The sequence below is a fragment of the Lichenostomus cassidix genome, chromosome 10, assembly GCF_008360975.1.
Source record: "Lichenostomus cassidix isolate B80296 chromosome 10, HeHo_3.0, whole genome shotgun sequence".
Classification (NCBI taxonomy): domain Eukaryota; kingdom Metazoa; phylum Chordata; class Aves; order Passeriformes; family Meliphagidae; genus Lichenostomus; species Lichenostomus cassidix.
In genome coordinates, this window is record NC_139491.1 from 4,563,881 (window position 1) to 4,578,632 (window position 14,752).

General features: G+C 40.8%; 1 protein-coding gene across 1 annotated transcript in view; it reads left to right on the forward strand.

Annotated features, from left to right (window-relative positions):
• The window catches only part of LOC146432606 (uncharacterized), a 35,532-nt gene that overhangs the window by 10,037 nt on the left and 10,743 nt on the right, over window positions 1-14,752 (forward strand). Inside the window, exons 3-4 of the mRNA XM_085070668.1 lie at window positions 890-9,623; window positions 12,393-12,658. The gene's annotated coding sequence lies outside the window, so the exon portion shown is untranslated. The remainder of the gene's footprint in view (window positions 1-889; window positions 9,624-12,392; window positions 12,659-14,752) is intronic.

A 14,752-nucleotide genomic window follows, 5' to 3' on the forward strand; every position in this document is an offset into this window, starting at 1 on the left:
GATAGGAAGAGTCTGACCCTGGAGGTCGTAAAGAGCTGGGTTTCATTAACCCTTCCGTCCCCGGCGCCGCTCCAAGGTTAACTGCGCCGGGCTGTGTGCTCGGGGGAGAGAGGGAGGGCGGCCAGGAGAAAGGGATTTGCGAGAGGGGTCGATCCGACGGCAGGGCAAAGCTTAAAATGATTTCTGCTCTCTTCATTCCCTCCTTTGAGCCAAAGGAAAAATGGAAATAGGGAACTTTTCTCTTTGCCATGCATCCGGAGGTGCATAAATGCACGGATGTTTGGGAGGCAGTTTATCCCCTTTACAGCATTTCATTATTGTTTAATATTTTTGAATTATTTTTTTTTTCCCCAAAGGTGGAGGAAATGAAACGTTCTAGTATCATCAGCAAAAAGCAAAGCAATCTCCATCTTTAGGACCAGCACCAAGCTCTCGAGCTTCTTGTCCACAGTAGAGCTGCAATCTTTAAAGAAAAAAAAAATCTAGAAAAGCTTCTCAGGCTGTATTTGCCTGGGAACACACCTGGTTTATATTTTAATAGGTAGTTACATTGTATTGATTCAGGGTACATCATTGATGTTGAAAGTTAATAACTCTCAAATTATATCTATCTGCCTACATACATAATTGCATACACAGTATAACACTGGAGGAATTTGCATTTTGCAGCACATTCTTTGTTCTTAAATCTTTTAACACGTTGAATTGTTCCTTTGAAGAAAATGTTATTGAACCACATGTTTAAAGGAAAAGATGCTTCTAAACTATATGTTTAAGCAATGAAATTGTTGAGTGAAATACAGATTTCTTTGTATCTCACACAAACCTTGCCACACGCCAATCTTAACCTACACATCGAACTGCCTTTTTTTTTTTTTTCCCCTCCCAGTTAGAAGGCAGAAATATGTGAACTGCTGAGAGAGGTGGGTACTTTTTGGTAAGTATGTTTAGATATGATCTTCAGATACATTTATTGTACTTTCAAATTCTTGGGATACTAATTGAGCTAGCAAACAATATCCCAGCTGAATGTCTCAGCTTCTTCCCTATTTAACAGGCTTTAATGTAGGAGAATATTGTAGCCATCCTTCTACTGAACAATATAGCTGAGGAGTCAGCAAAAAAAAAGAAAAAAAAACATGTTAAAACCAAATTATAATTGCTGCCTTATATCTGACTCTTCTTCCTTTCCGCAGTCCTAATGAACTCTTTAAAGTTTTATTTATTTATTTTTTTATTTCTGAGTGACAGATCAAAAATAATTAGCAGAATCAGAAGCAGCCGGGAAGCTTGAAATAATGTGTCTAAATATTTCATATTGCTACTTATTATACCAGCCCTTCAGTTGTAAAAAGGAGCCATTCTCTATTTATTCTGTGGTGGTTTATAAATACAGAAGGATAGATTCTATTTTTTTTTTTTTCCCAGGGCCTGCCTCAGCGATGCCATAAATAGAGATTGAGCTATCAGGAAGAAAAAAAAAATAGAGAAAGAATAAAATAAAAGCAAAACCCTTTACTGGAATAGAGACAGACAGATAAATGTAAAACTGCATCTGAACAATGTTACGTAGTGCACTTGGAGTTGGTAAAAAAAAATTAAATCTATCGCATATTTATAACCTCATAATTAAAATACGTTCTTATCTCCCTCCTCTGAAAGGTTGCAGCTTTCTTGGAAGTATTTTGAGTGCATATTTTAAACTCCATGTCTTGAATTGAATTAAGATGAGCTGTTTTGCCCAAGAGTAAGACCCTTGTTTACAATTTAATGTTTAACTTTCAGCTGCCTCCCCATCGCCATATCACTTTCTTTAGATTTCACCTCTCTATGTTTGTAGACTTTATTCAAAATCATGTTAGCTTATATCAAATTCTAATTTCTTATCGCAAGAAATTAGTCAATATAATCCAAAACAGTCCCCCCTGGTCTGATCGAGGCAAATTGGATCAGAATCTTTCACGTTCAAAGGGTTAAAGCTAAACCAAAAACTTTAAAGCAAAGAGATACCAGCAAACAGTGAAAAATGGTACATCTGCTCTCTCTTGACAAGCTTGAATTATATCGCATGTAAGGAAGCCCAAATTTTTGAATCTAAGACCAGTTTTAGTTTTTAATAGGAAATAATTACATGGAACTTTATTTCCAGAGAGAATGTCCCTTCCAGCTACAGTGTTTGGCTTTGATCTAAGTATTAACTGGTAATAAAATAACCATATTTTGGATCCTAAGCATATTGATGCTTAGAGGAATGTTATGCTTTCAATCAAATTTTAACTTTAGATTATCCAAAGGTATTCATCCTGCTTTTGTCAGAAACCAATTTGCTCTCTTACTCCTACAGCTACTGACATGTGGTTTAGTATACTTTGTTATTTTATAGTGGAATTTGCACTATCGAGGTGGAAAACTTTTTGATGGAATGAGATCATGTTCCAGCCTGGCAATTTGGGCTTTTTCTCATCCAGGTCCCCAGTGCAGCCCTTCTTTACACTTGTTGTGCATCACCACCTCAGCTCACCTCTGAGGGCGACCACAGCATCAGGATTTTCTTTTAAATATTCAGATTTTTTTTTTTTTAAATTTATTATTATTATTTTTTTTTAAACCTAGAGAATCAATCATTTGGACCCATCCTGAACAATTAACCTCCCCTTTATATTACAGCCCCAAGTGCAGTACTTCATAAAGACATGAAAAGGACATCCCAGTCAGCAGGACCCGAGCCCAGGCTTGTCACAGAGCATAAAAGGAGAGAGAAGGGGAGTTTTTATCTCTTTGCCCTGCCAATTCTTGATAGTTCTAAGTTTCAGTGTGACAATAAAACAGTTTTGATAACATAGCTCGTGGGTTTCTCTGCCACATAAAGTTTTCTTAATAATAAAAAAGAAGAAACTTTATCCCTGCTAAATTAAAATAGGGCAGATGTTGGATATGGTTCATATTAGCCAGCCTTTCACCCCTTTGCCCCTGGCACTAAAGTTCTGACTTTTTCTTTCTACTATGTCTGTTTCTAACTGAAAGGTATTATTCCTGCCCTGGCTCTCTTCTTCTATTTATTTTTTCAGTGTCTAAAATTAAACCTATTCATTTAGTAATATACATTCTACTTCACATTGCTAAACCTGGCCAGAGAGGGGAAACGTTTTCCAAAAAAGTGATGCACCACTGACCTTAAAAGAAAACATGAAGCAGGGAAAGCTGTTCTTAAAAGGTTTATTTCCAGAGAATTTTGTAGCTCTGTTGACATTATAGGGGTAATGGCTGTATTGCAATGGGCTTTCAAGGCCCAAGAGGTTTATGTTTTCTTCTGACCATAAGTCTAATAAAATTTTAAAGGTGCACAAAGTCCCATCACTTTAGATATTTAAAACTAGCTTGAAAAATCTCTTGGGAAACATGCATTACGGTGGATAGCCCCACTGAGAAAGCAGGGGATGGACAAAAAAAGTATCCTGAGTCCAAACCCAAATAACCCTCCCCAGCTTTTTCATGCTAGCTCTATGAAAATCCTGCCTATTAAACTCCCAAGGATAGCCCAGCTCTTTTCTCCAGGGCTGTGAAGATAGAATTTATTGTCCATTTGGAATGATCAAGTTTAGGCTAATAAAAGGCCCTCTGTAAGCAGAAACGCTCCAGTTGATGTTTGGCAGAGTTTTCAGAGGGGAGTTTCTGCAGGACGGGGGCTCTGAGCTGTTTGAAATGACTCCATCCAGAGCCGAGGATGATCTGACACACAGGCAGCTGAAGCAGCTCTGACTGAAGGTTAATCAGCGCTGCTTTCTGAGCTGGGTGCTTGAAAGCAGCAAAAAGTGAAAGCTGCTCTCTCTAGCCCTTCCCTATGCTAAGATGCTGCTAACTTTTATGATTTTTTTCCCCCCTTCCTCTTTTGCTATCTGTCTTTGTGCCTGAGGGCCAGTGAAAGAACACTGCAGATTCTAGATTGCTTTCAGAGTTTCCCTTTGCTGATGATGGATTACCATGTCAATTTAAACGGCATAGGATTAATTTGTTTCAATGATTTCTCTTTAGGCTGAATGCCAGTCTTTTTTTTTTTCCTATCTCTCTCCTTGCTCTTCAGAAAAAAATAATAACAATAATAATAATAAATCCTTAAACCCCCCACAAACACTTTTGATATCCCATGTTAAAAAGACAATAATAGAAATAGACAAGTTAGGTGTAATGTTGCAACACAGTTGTAGGTTTGAGTGTTTTTATCTCGTTCTGAGGGGCTGCAGCATACAGTCAGTCACATTAAAATGAAATTGGATCCAACGTTTATTCAATAAATACTTGTCTTGTAGGTAATCCAGAACAGAGTGCTTTTGACACATAAGGACTTAATTTGTCTTGGATAACAAGTTATTAATATGGCACATTTAAACTTGCCACCTACAATAAGGTCATTTAGATCCATAATACGACTCACGAGAGAACTTCATAAAGCCAGAAACAAAGTTTGAAGCTGCCTCTGAGGCGCGGAGCAGATGCACGGCTCACGGTTTGCTCTTTTCAGAAGAAAGTTCAGAGCAAGTAGGAGCCACCCAAACCCAAATGGTGTGCATCTGCTCCTCTTTGAAAGGCAAACGTAAATGGAGTAAGGAGGGGAAGGGAGGGAAAAAAAAAAAAAAAGAAAAAAAAAAGGAACCCAAACACACATTTTTGAATGAGTAAGCTTTAAAGCTGTGCTGTGTCTGCTCGCAAACTCATCGCAGCTTTGAAAGTGGAAAAAAAACAACATTTGGTTCGGAGTGGAAATTCGCCTGCATTTGCACCCTACCTCTCCCATGTGCTTCACAATTTACTCACTTTTAATAATAAGTGAGGAAGTTGGAACATAATCCACCCAGAGATGTTATTGCTGTAATTTGACTGCTCTGTGTTTGTTCATGCATTAGTTGTCGATGTAAAGCGAAGCGGGGATGGATGCTGGGGATCCCTGGGCAGAACAAACAGAGGTGTTTTGGGTTTCAACGCCCAAACATCCTGCAATTGTTTTCAGTTTTGGGGTGTTTGGTTTCAGACCTGTCCTAACCCAGCAGTGCCTGCAAGAGGTGCATCCAGAGGAGAATATTGTGGGAATGCTGCTCGGGATGTGTTTGGTGACTGGTGATTTTGTCTCCACACTCTGTCCCTCAGCTTTATTATTCTGTTTTTATGTATTAAGCTCTTGGTTGCTCTCACCCTGGCAGATTCTCTCTCTTTAAGTAGCTAAATCTCATTTTTAAGCTATTCCTGGGAAAAGGATGTTACACATGAGTAGAAAAATGCAGGCAAGAAAGGCTAATTGAATGAAAAGAGAGAATTAGGTTAAAAATAGAGTACAATCTAGTATCACATTTTCACTAGTGTAACCTGAAATGAAGGTGTCTCCAAGTCCCCAGTGATGCCAGAGTGTTTAGATGTTGGGCACAGATGGAGACACCTATTGAAATGTGTCTGAAGAAGATTAATAGGACTTGTCAGTGTTGGGAAAGCACTGCTTTGCTGTAAATTTCTACTAGCACAAGATGAATTACCGATGAATGCTCAGTTATCAACCCCATCACTATCATTGGACACTAAATCAAATTGAGCAGTTATCTACAATCAGAAAATTTCTTTTAAAAATAGGCATACACCTTTAGGCTTAAACTCTTTAATAAGACAATATCCTCCATGGTATGTGTGTGTTCAGGGATATGATTTAAAGTTTCCATATAGAAAGCTTCTGCTCAGAAATGAACTCCAAGTTCAGTGTGAAATCAGGGCTGTCAAACAATAGAAGATACTCAGAAAATGCTGGTTATATAATACAGAGTTCTGCTGGGGGCCTGGTCCAAAATGGATTTGCATGCATGTCATTAGATTTTGGATCCATCCCTATTTATTTATTTATCCATCCCTATTTTTTTAAATCTCTCCTCTCCCATTATTTATTGTGATGATAAACTCCCCCTTCTCTCTACTTTAAAGACTGAGCATCCAAATCATACATTAATGCAAAATAGCCATCATGAGTCAGGATATATATGGATAATAATAATACCACCCCTCAACATATTTAGGAAATTACAGCTTAATATAATGAACTATGTGATGAAAGAGTCAATGAATAATATTTAAACTGAGAATATTTCTTTCTCTCCTTTATGAAAGGGGAAACTGTCACAAGCAAAACTACCACAAGCATTTACCAACCCACTGCTGAAGAATATTACCTGCATTTACCATCTGATGCTGCTGATGACAATGATGTTAAATATGCATTACAGACTTTTAATTTCTAGGATTTCTCTCCCTCTCACCCAGGCGCTGCATACTTTCTCCAAGGAGATTTATCACGGCGTGTTTTCCAAAGTCAGTTTTTCCCTTTTTTTAGAGACAAGGGCAGTCATTTGTGTTTAGGGAGGGAGACAGGTACAGAGCCTTTATCTGATCTGCGTCCCCAGCCACCACTACCTCCTGAATCCACGGCAGATTCCCACTCTGGAGGATCTGGCCTTCCTCCTAGCCAAGGAGTGTATCCTTCCCTTCATCCCCACATATCTCACCTGTGATGTATGCTGCTTTTTGAGAAGCCAATAACATGCTGTTTACCACACAGCACGGTTTCAGAGCCTTTGTGTGTTTTCTCATCTCCAGCCAAAGCTTATTATTTACCACCTTAAAAATTTACCAGGATAAGGGATAGCAGAAGTGATTTGCCTCGTTTTTACACCCTAATTTTCACGCAGCAAATGCCCTGCACTGGGACCAGGTTCCACTCAGATGGAAGTTATTAACTTTCAGCAGAATGGGGCTGATTTCAGGCAGGCACAGCCCGTGCCCTTCCAACACAGCCGCTTTACAGCATCCCTGTGTTTATTTTTTTGCTTTGGAGGGCATGATTCTTTAAATATATTTGTTTTACACAGAGCAGCAGCTGAATCCTAACTTTTTTTTTCCCCCCCAAACACGTAAAGAGAATATTAATAGGGAATATTAACAGGGGTGAGTGCAGCATGATGCTAGTTAGGTTGTAGTAGCTGAGAAATATGAACTAGTGAACATAATCCATAAACTCCATTTGGTTACTATAATACTCCAATCTGTATTTATTACAACCCCACTCTGATGCTTATACAACTGCAATTGCTAGATTTATACACTCTAATGGTTTCACAATAGGAAAAACCTGTGTCTTTATCTTTCTTTTCCTGTCCAAAATAACCCCTTCCACATATACTTCAGGCTTCTCCGGACCTTGTCTGGGTTTAATCACAGGCTTTGGGACAAAATGTGCATTATTAAGAAGTATAAATATTTTCAGAAGCAATCAAAGGGTTGAAAGATTGATTCGGCATGTAGATTGGATTTAATTCGAAGCAGCTTTGTTCTAATGAGGACTACTGGGATACAAAGACGGCAGCCGCTTATGGCCACCAGTTGGGAACTTCGACTCGCTGCAGCAACCTGTCAAGAATTCCAAGGAACTGCCAGGTACTGAGCAGTGAGGTGGTGGGGAAGACGGTGGTCTATTGTTTGCAGCCTCCTTCTGGGGTTGGATTAAGATTTCATAAGTCTTTATTTTACCAAAATGACAATTAAGCTTCTTGCTGCCCACAGGGTCAAATCCTGCAGTCTGTCCCTCGGGGGAAACCCCTGTGGACTTTGTGGGCAGCTTGGCCTTGAGGGAAAGGTGGCAAAGCTTGGCTGAGCCTTAACTCCACCAAATTTGGGAGCTGTACAGCAATCTGTCCTGCTCCCAGACCTGGTTGGTTTCGCAGCGACTTGTTCCATTAAATTTTGCTATCTGCACTTCTAGATGTGATGTGACATTTTTGCACAGGAAGGTGTTTATTCCTAGGGAGAAATGCAGCTCTGTGAGGGTTTGGAAGCTCATGTCCTTGCTGGGTGACCCAGCAGAACTGCTCGACCTGTTCCTTTTCCTGCCTGCAACGTCCAACAAAACATTGGGATGATGCTGAACCAAAGGGAACCCTTGACTGCTTTCCCCTCAGACTGAAAAAGCCCCAGCAGTAAAATCTGAGTGTGGGCTGTGGGGGGGGTGTCACCTCCCAGGTACTTGGTTTCCCAAATGCTGAGTGTACAGTCAGAATCACAGGATATACAGCATCAAACACGGACCAGTTTCTCTCTCCCCTTAGCCCCCCCCTTTTCCTACTTTTGTCCATAAATGCAATAGAAAGAGAGAAAGCTTGAATTTTCTGAACTGTTTCACCCATCCACAGCTGGAATTCCAAAGAGAAATGAAAATGCCTTTAAAATCAACCCTACATGGGAGCCTGAGAGAACAAGTTTTCCTTTGTTGTAGGGTATAGTATTATTTGCTGTAGGTTTTTGATATACATTCTAAATTAGGCCTGCAAAGGAATGCTTCATCTTTAATTCATCACTCTCAGCTGAAAGAGATTAGCAATGTCTAGCACGCACCCTTCGTATGGTGCTGACCTCATCAAGTATGGCCTGAAATTAATTAGCCTCATTCATTCCAAATGGAAAAGGATAATGGAGCTGCATTTTAGAGATGACCATCACAAATTGTATGCAGCATATTTAAAATCTCTCCCCCCCTCACTCCCCTCCCCATTTTAAAAAAAACCTATGTAGATTAAAATTCTTTCCAGAACTTGCAATATGTCGGAGTTATCGAGGCATTAGGAGCAGAAACCATTCTGTTTTTATTTGTGGAACTGGGAGCCACGTTTTGTATGTGTGGCTGTAAAAGCAGCAAGCCTGTCTTAATGGCAGAACACCTGGAATTAATTTGATATTTCCAGGTGCTCTGGCAAACTGGGACATCAAGCACTTGATGTTTAAACATTCTTCCACTGGCTTGCTTAAATCAATATGAAAGTGGTGTCCCTTTGTCATTCATACATGCAAAGTGCTAGCACAAACTCCAGCTTGGCTTCAGAGTCCTACATCACTCATAATCTAATTAGAAATCAGAGCAGAGCTGAAGCAGCATTCTTTGTGGATTCTTGGGCAGCAAATAGGGATACTTGTCTTTTGTTTCCCTCCTCGATTGCATCGTTCACAAGCTTTCACACCACATCTCTAAAGGTGGTTAGGTGCCTCAAGATGTTGACAGGCATGAAGGACAAGATTATTTAGGTGCCTAACCCGGGTGATTTCAAATGGAATTAGGCAACTGGATGTTACTGGGCTGGGGGGGGGATGGTGGTGGTGTGGGTATGGGGAAGGAAAAAAAAAAAGCGGCCAGTGCATATTAAAAGCTCTAATTTGTTGTCCTAAACTCTAGCTATGTGGGCGATGTTTTTCCAGGGTAAAATTGCCTGCAGGGTACATTTCCTGAAGGCTGTCAATTTTCCCCGAGGTCAGCAGGTAGCTGGTGTTGGGCAGCACAGCCTTTCCTGGCAGGACATGGTGCTTGTGTGTGCTCCAGCTGCTTCCCAAGGGACAGGGGCAGCAATGAAGAATGCAGCATTTCCCAAAGGAATCTGGAAGATGCCAATGCCTGAGACAATGCTGAGGATTGGGCCAAAATCCACATCCAGCCTTGATTCCTTCATCCAAGTAACCCTGTCTTGACCTAGGACTGCTGATGGATCGCAGGGATGTGGACCTTCCTCTCTCCTCCCTGCCCTGCATCAGATCACCAGCAGGACCTGAGAGTGCTGTGAGTAAGAAATAAATTTTTTTTTCTCACACTAAATAATCCGTTGCAAAACTCCAAGTTTTGAAATGAGAAGGTCAAAATGGCTCTTATCTGTAATGCTGGGGCTTGGGGAACATTCCTGTGGTTCTTATACCCAGGGCTGGAAACACAGGGAAAACATTTTGTGATATGTGCTATAATCACCTCATATTCAGAAAAATGGAGAATTAATTATTTTTCTTTTAACACAAACAAACATTTGTCTTCCAAAGACTCCATTCATTAAGAACTGCCATTGAATCCAAGATTGAACCCATTGTTATTAATCCTAAATGAATTCAAGTTTGCCTACCATGAACAAAGCTGCTCGCCATCTGATAATCCAAATTTGCTCAGGAAAAAAGAATGAGCAAATGTTAGAAGCAGCAGGTGAAATCATACCACAGTTATTAAGCCTCCTTTCAGGGGAAGCACAGGATAGATTAAATTGTTATGTTAGGCCATGTTGCGAGTCCACGTCAATTTTGTCTGAGATCTTATCTTAGCTCAGAACTGTTTCCTCCGAAATTAAACTAAACGTTGAAGACATGAGAAGCATATTGACCCAAAGATTCAAAACTTTGGATTCAGCAAGCTTCTGATCTTTTGTCCACAGAGTATCAAGTTGTAAAACTGTGGAATATTAAACAATCATTATTATCTTCAACTTGCCTAAGTTCATTTGTCATGATGGGACCATGGCACAGAATTTCCTCGCTGTTTTTTTTTTTTCCTTTTCCAGAACCAAACATTGATTTTGCCTGCAAGCTGGTATCATTTGCCACTGACCTTATAGACTGTGGTCCTATACTAATATCAAGACTCATGGACCAACTGTGGGCTGTAATTCTGTCTCTGGTGCTCTTAGGCTCTCTTTTAAAAATACTATTGTCCACTAAAGCAGCAAACAAAAATCTTACAATCAAAACAACCGAATTATGCTGGTACTTCGATCAGCTGTTACCAGGCACAAGCAGTTCTTGAGATTCAGAAATGCAGTGTAATTCACCTGGGATAAGAAATCAAATTTAAAAACGAGCTGAACAGACATTTTCAGCAATAAGTAAATTTCTAAATAAACCAGCTCTTTAATTCCACCTTTTCTGTATAAGAACAAATCAATATTGTCTGCACTTGGAGATGAGTTTCAACTGTCATAATTAAATATCATCCTGCTTCTTGCAGCACAGCCAAACAAGGGCTTTTACTCCTGACACAAGAGTTTTCTCAAGTAGGGACAACTTACTAACTTATTACAGCAATGATTTAAGCTCCACATGGTTCCATCCTATTTTAGAAAACAAATCTCTACCAAAACACGCAGCACAATTCATCCCTGGAGTCAGAGCACTGAAGAGATGGAGTGATAGAGGAAATAATATAGTTTAAATGCTTCTTAAAGACAAAAATAATGATGATACAGTAAATAATATGATCTACTCAGCCGGACTTCTAATTATCTACATGCAAACCTCATGTTCAATAATCACTTCATTCTCTTCAGCTGTGGTGTTGGTTTGTGGTGGATTCTAACACTGAGCCCTAAGTTGGGATGGGAAGGAAAACAAGGACAGTGCAAGGCTGTATGTCAGCTTAGACAAGCAGGATGTCATTGCCAGCCTGAATTTGTTGATGACACCATTAAGCAAGTAAATCTTCAACCACTGAAGCACGAGTTTTCTGACTTTAAGCAATGACATCCAGGAGGTGACGTGGTGGATTTACACCAGCAAGTAACCATGGACCAGTAAAGGCCACTTAGCCCTGACCACAAAATTACCAGTCAAAATGGAGATTCACCATTCCCCAGAAAAAAATATTTTGTTTTTCCTTATTCTAGTCTCATTTCATGTGTTCAAGAATCTGGGTGTGATCTTTTTTGAGGATGGGGGAAGATCTTTTGTCTAAGAAGAATTAAGCTCATGGAGTCACTTGGACAATTCCCATTTGCAGCCAGCAAAGACCATGGAGATGTTCAATGGTACAAAAAGTCATCAGCTCCTAATCAGGGGCTGAGAGTGAGGCTGAGCCTTTCTGTGGGCTGTGGTTTGTTTCCATTTGTACCAGACATTGGTGATCCAGAGTGGTTTCACTTAAATCCCTGGACATTGCAAGTCCACAAGCATGTTGTGACCTCGTGCTGAAAACAGAAGTGTGTCCAGTAGGCATGAGAGTTCTTTATCCCAGCTAAACTATTTGGCTCTCCTTCTGCAATGTTTTCTTTCCATAAATCCTAATTCTACCATCCCTTTCCCCTAATAACAACATCAATGTGTACTCCACAGGTGTAATTACGGTAATAGTTCTTTTACTGCAAATACTAGGAGCCTGTAACCTGTAATTCACTTTTTCTGATAGTCTCCTATTCTAACACTAGACATGTTATTTTAAAATGTCTAGGACCTGAAAGCTGAATTTATAGTGATAGGTAATAGCAATGGAAACCAAGCCTCCTCCTCAGCCCAGGCTTTTGCGCTGTGTTGTATCTCTTGGCCAATTGTTGCCTTGTTCACCTAGAAATATCATACCCACCACTCCCATGATGATTCAAATATCAGAGTTAAAGAGCATGAAGCAAAACACGTCACTGTTTGTTTATTTTAAGGTAGGAATCTATGAAAACCCAACACATACTAACATGCAATGTCTTCGCTTGAATTATTCTGTGGTAAATTCAGGGCAGTTATTGCTTCTCCACAGTGAATCTGCCAAATTTCTGATAACGTGAGCTACATTTCTTTTTCAGGGCTGAACCTAATGGTCCCAAGACCATGGCTGGAAAGGGTGGGGACCAAGCACTCAGAGAGATGGCTGATGCAGCTGCTTCCCTGGCCCTGGGCAGTGGGTCAGCTCTTGGTCATGGCACCAGAGGCCAGAGAAACATCCCGGGGACTCTTTCTGTCTTGGCTACTCCTCACCAGTGCTTTGAAGCCCTGAGAACCACCAGGGATTTGCTCCTCTCATGGTCTCTCCCTGAAGCCCAGCACAATGTTCCTTCCTTTGCTTCTGCAGGTAGGAGTTCAATCTAATTTACAGGTTTAGTTTTAGTGAGAAACAAGGCAATGATGTTAAAATTACTCTTGCAAGTGGTTGCCCTCCTCTAGAACTGACATTTTTTTGTCATTTTCTCTGCATTTTCTGGATGAAACAGCAGTGTGAGGAGGGCATGCTGGCTCACACCCCAGTTGATAGCTGAAAAGAACAAACTAACAAACATTTTTAATATCCAGCATATCAGCATCCCAGTGAATAAAGGGTGAATGAGATTTTCCACTGGTTATTCATAGGCCTCCATGGATATGCTGATAAACTGCCATTTAGTCCAGAGACTGGACAGAAATAAATCACCAGATAAAATACAATATTCCTAGTGAAATCCTTTATGGAATGTGTTCTTGCCCCAAACCCCTCCTGGAATAGGCACAGCAATGCTCCCTGAGACCTGGCAGCCCTTCTCAGTGAGCATATGGTCTGCTCAGCTCTCCCAGTGCTGGTGCACAGTGAGTAAACACTGCCAGAGCAAACGGGGCTCTTGAACAGAATGAAACTCTGTGCCTGCTTCAAACTCCATCAGCACTCCAGAATGGATTTCCCTTCTCTGCTGGAGCATGCAGGAGGGGCAGAAAAAAAGTGAGAGAATCTCCTTGGATGGTGTCTGTAACCATCTCCCACAAAGCTGTGGAAGGGTCTTGGCGTGTCAGAATTTGCATTTTCTGGTGATGCTACATCGCCTTCTCCATTCTTTTGAGATGTCCCCTGATGCATTGCAACTTGCACAGTAATTGGAACAGAAAGAGGGACCTGAAGGTAAAAATCCCAGTGTTAATCAAGGCTGGCAAAGGGCAGAACATTAGCTGCAGTAATTGTTTTTCTGAGGGAGTCAACAAAGCCGGGCTCGTCTGTGCTAGCAAACAGATCTGGTCCTGCCTCTGTGCTCCTCACACTGGCAGAACATTGCCCTGAAATCACTGGAGCAGGGATCGGGCCAGGAATGAGCAGCTAAATTGCAAAGCAAATTAATTCCTGCCAAAAAAGTTCAGCTATGCTCAGAAGTATGTAAAGTGTCTGATTTGAGAAGTGTCAAGTAGCATTTGTGACCAATTATCCAAGATGAAGGGGGCAGAGCTATGTTTACATGTACTAATCTTCAGCCAAAGTTTGAAAACTCCAATTCATGGACACGCATCAAATTTCCTTTCCAGGCTTGGCATTTGCCTGTACTCACGCATGCACAATGCTCAGGGATGACAGCAAAACATGATTATGGCTTGCAAATAATACAAATAAAAAAAAAAAAGGATAAGTGAAAGGAGCTGCCATGAGGCAGCAGCGTGGTAATTAAAGCTATACTGTGATATGCAAAAAGAATCATGGACCACTGTACGAGTAAAATAGCTTTATCAGCTGTGCTGAAATATGATGTGTGGTGTGCCTGTATTGTTATTTTTCCACAACCTGTGAAGCCCTGGGAAACGATCTACACAAAAGAACAAGAAGTAAAAGCTGCCTCTGCCATCTCCTGTTTAATTAACATAGGTATACCAATTTAACGCAATTAATCAAGATAGGAGGGATTAAACAGTAACTCACAGCTGACAACGACACTGCTAGCATTGCTGTGGCATGAGAAGGGCTGCAGAATGAGAATGGTGGCTGGGAACACTGTGAGGAAGGACAAGCTGGCTGCACTTTCAGGAGGTTTATGCAGATGTACTGAAATTTAGGGGCAGCTGATTTTTCATGTGGCCAAGTGTTTATCTGCCCCTGCCCTTTCCTTTACCCTCTCAGACCTTCCAGGGTAATCCCCAGAGTGGCAACAACTTTTAAAGCGATTCCTCTTTCTTCTAACAGATTCCTGATGCTAAAGGTCTGACCTTAAAATGAGCAGTGCATAGGGCAAGAGTGGGTACTGCAGTGAGCTTCTGGCCTTCAACCCTTCCAAATACAGCTATTTTGGTAACCAGAACAGTGTACTCATGATGGGTGAGGGAACAGAGCCTTCCAGTGCAGGGTTAACTCTGTCAGTGCTGGATGCTGGGTCCCTCTGCAAGTTGCCTGTGTCCATTTAAGACCATAAATGCAGATTTGCACAAGTCTGCAGCATTC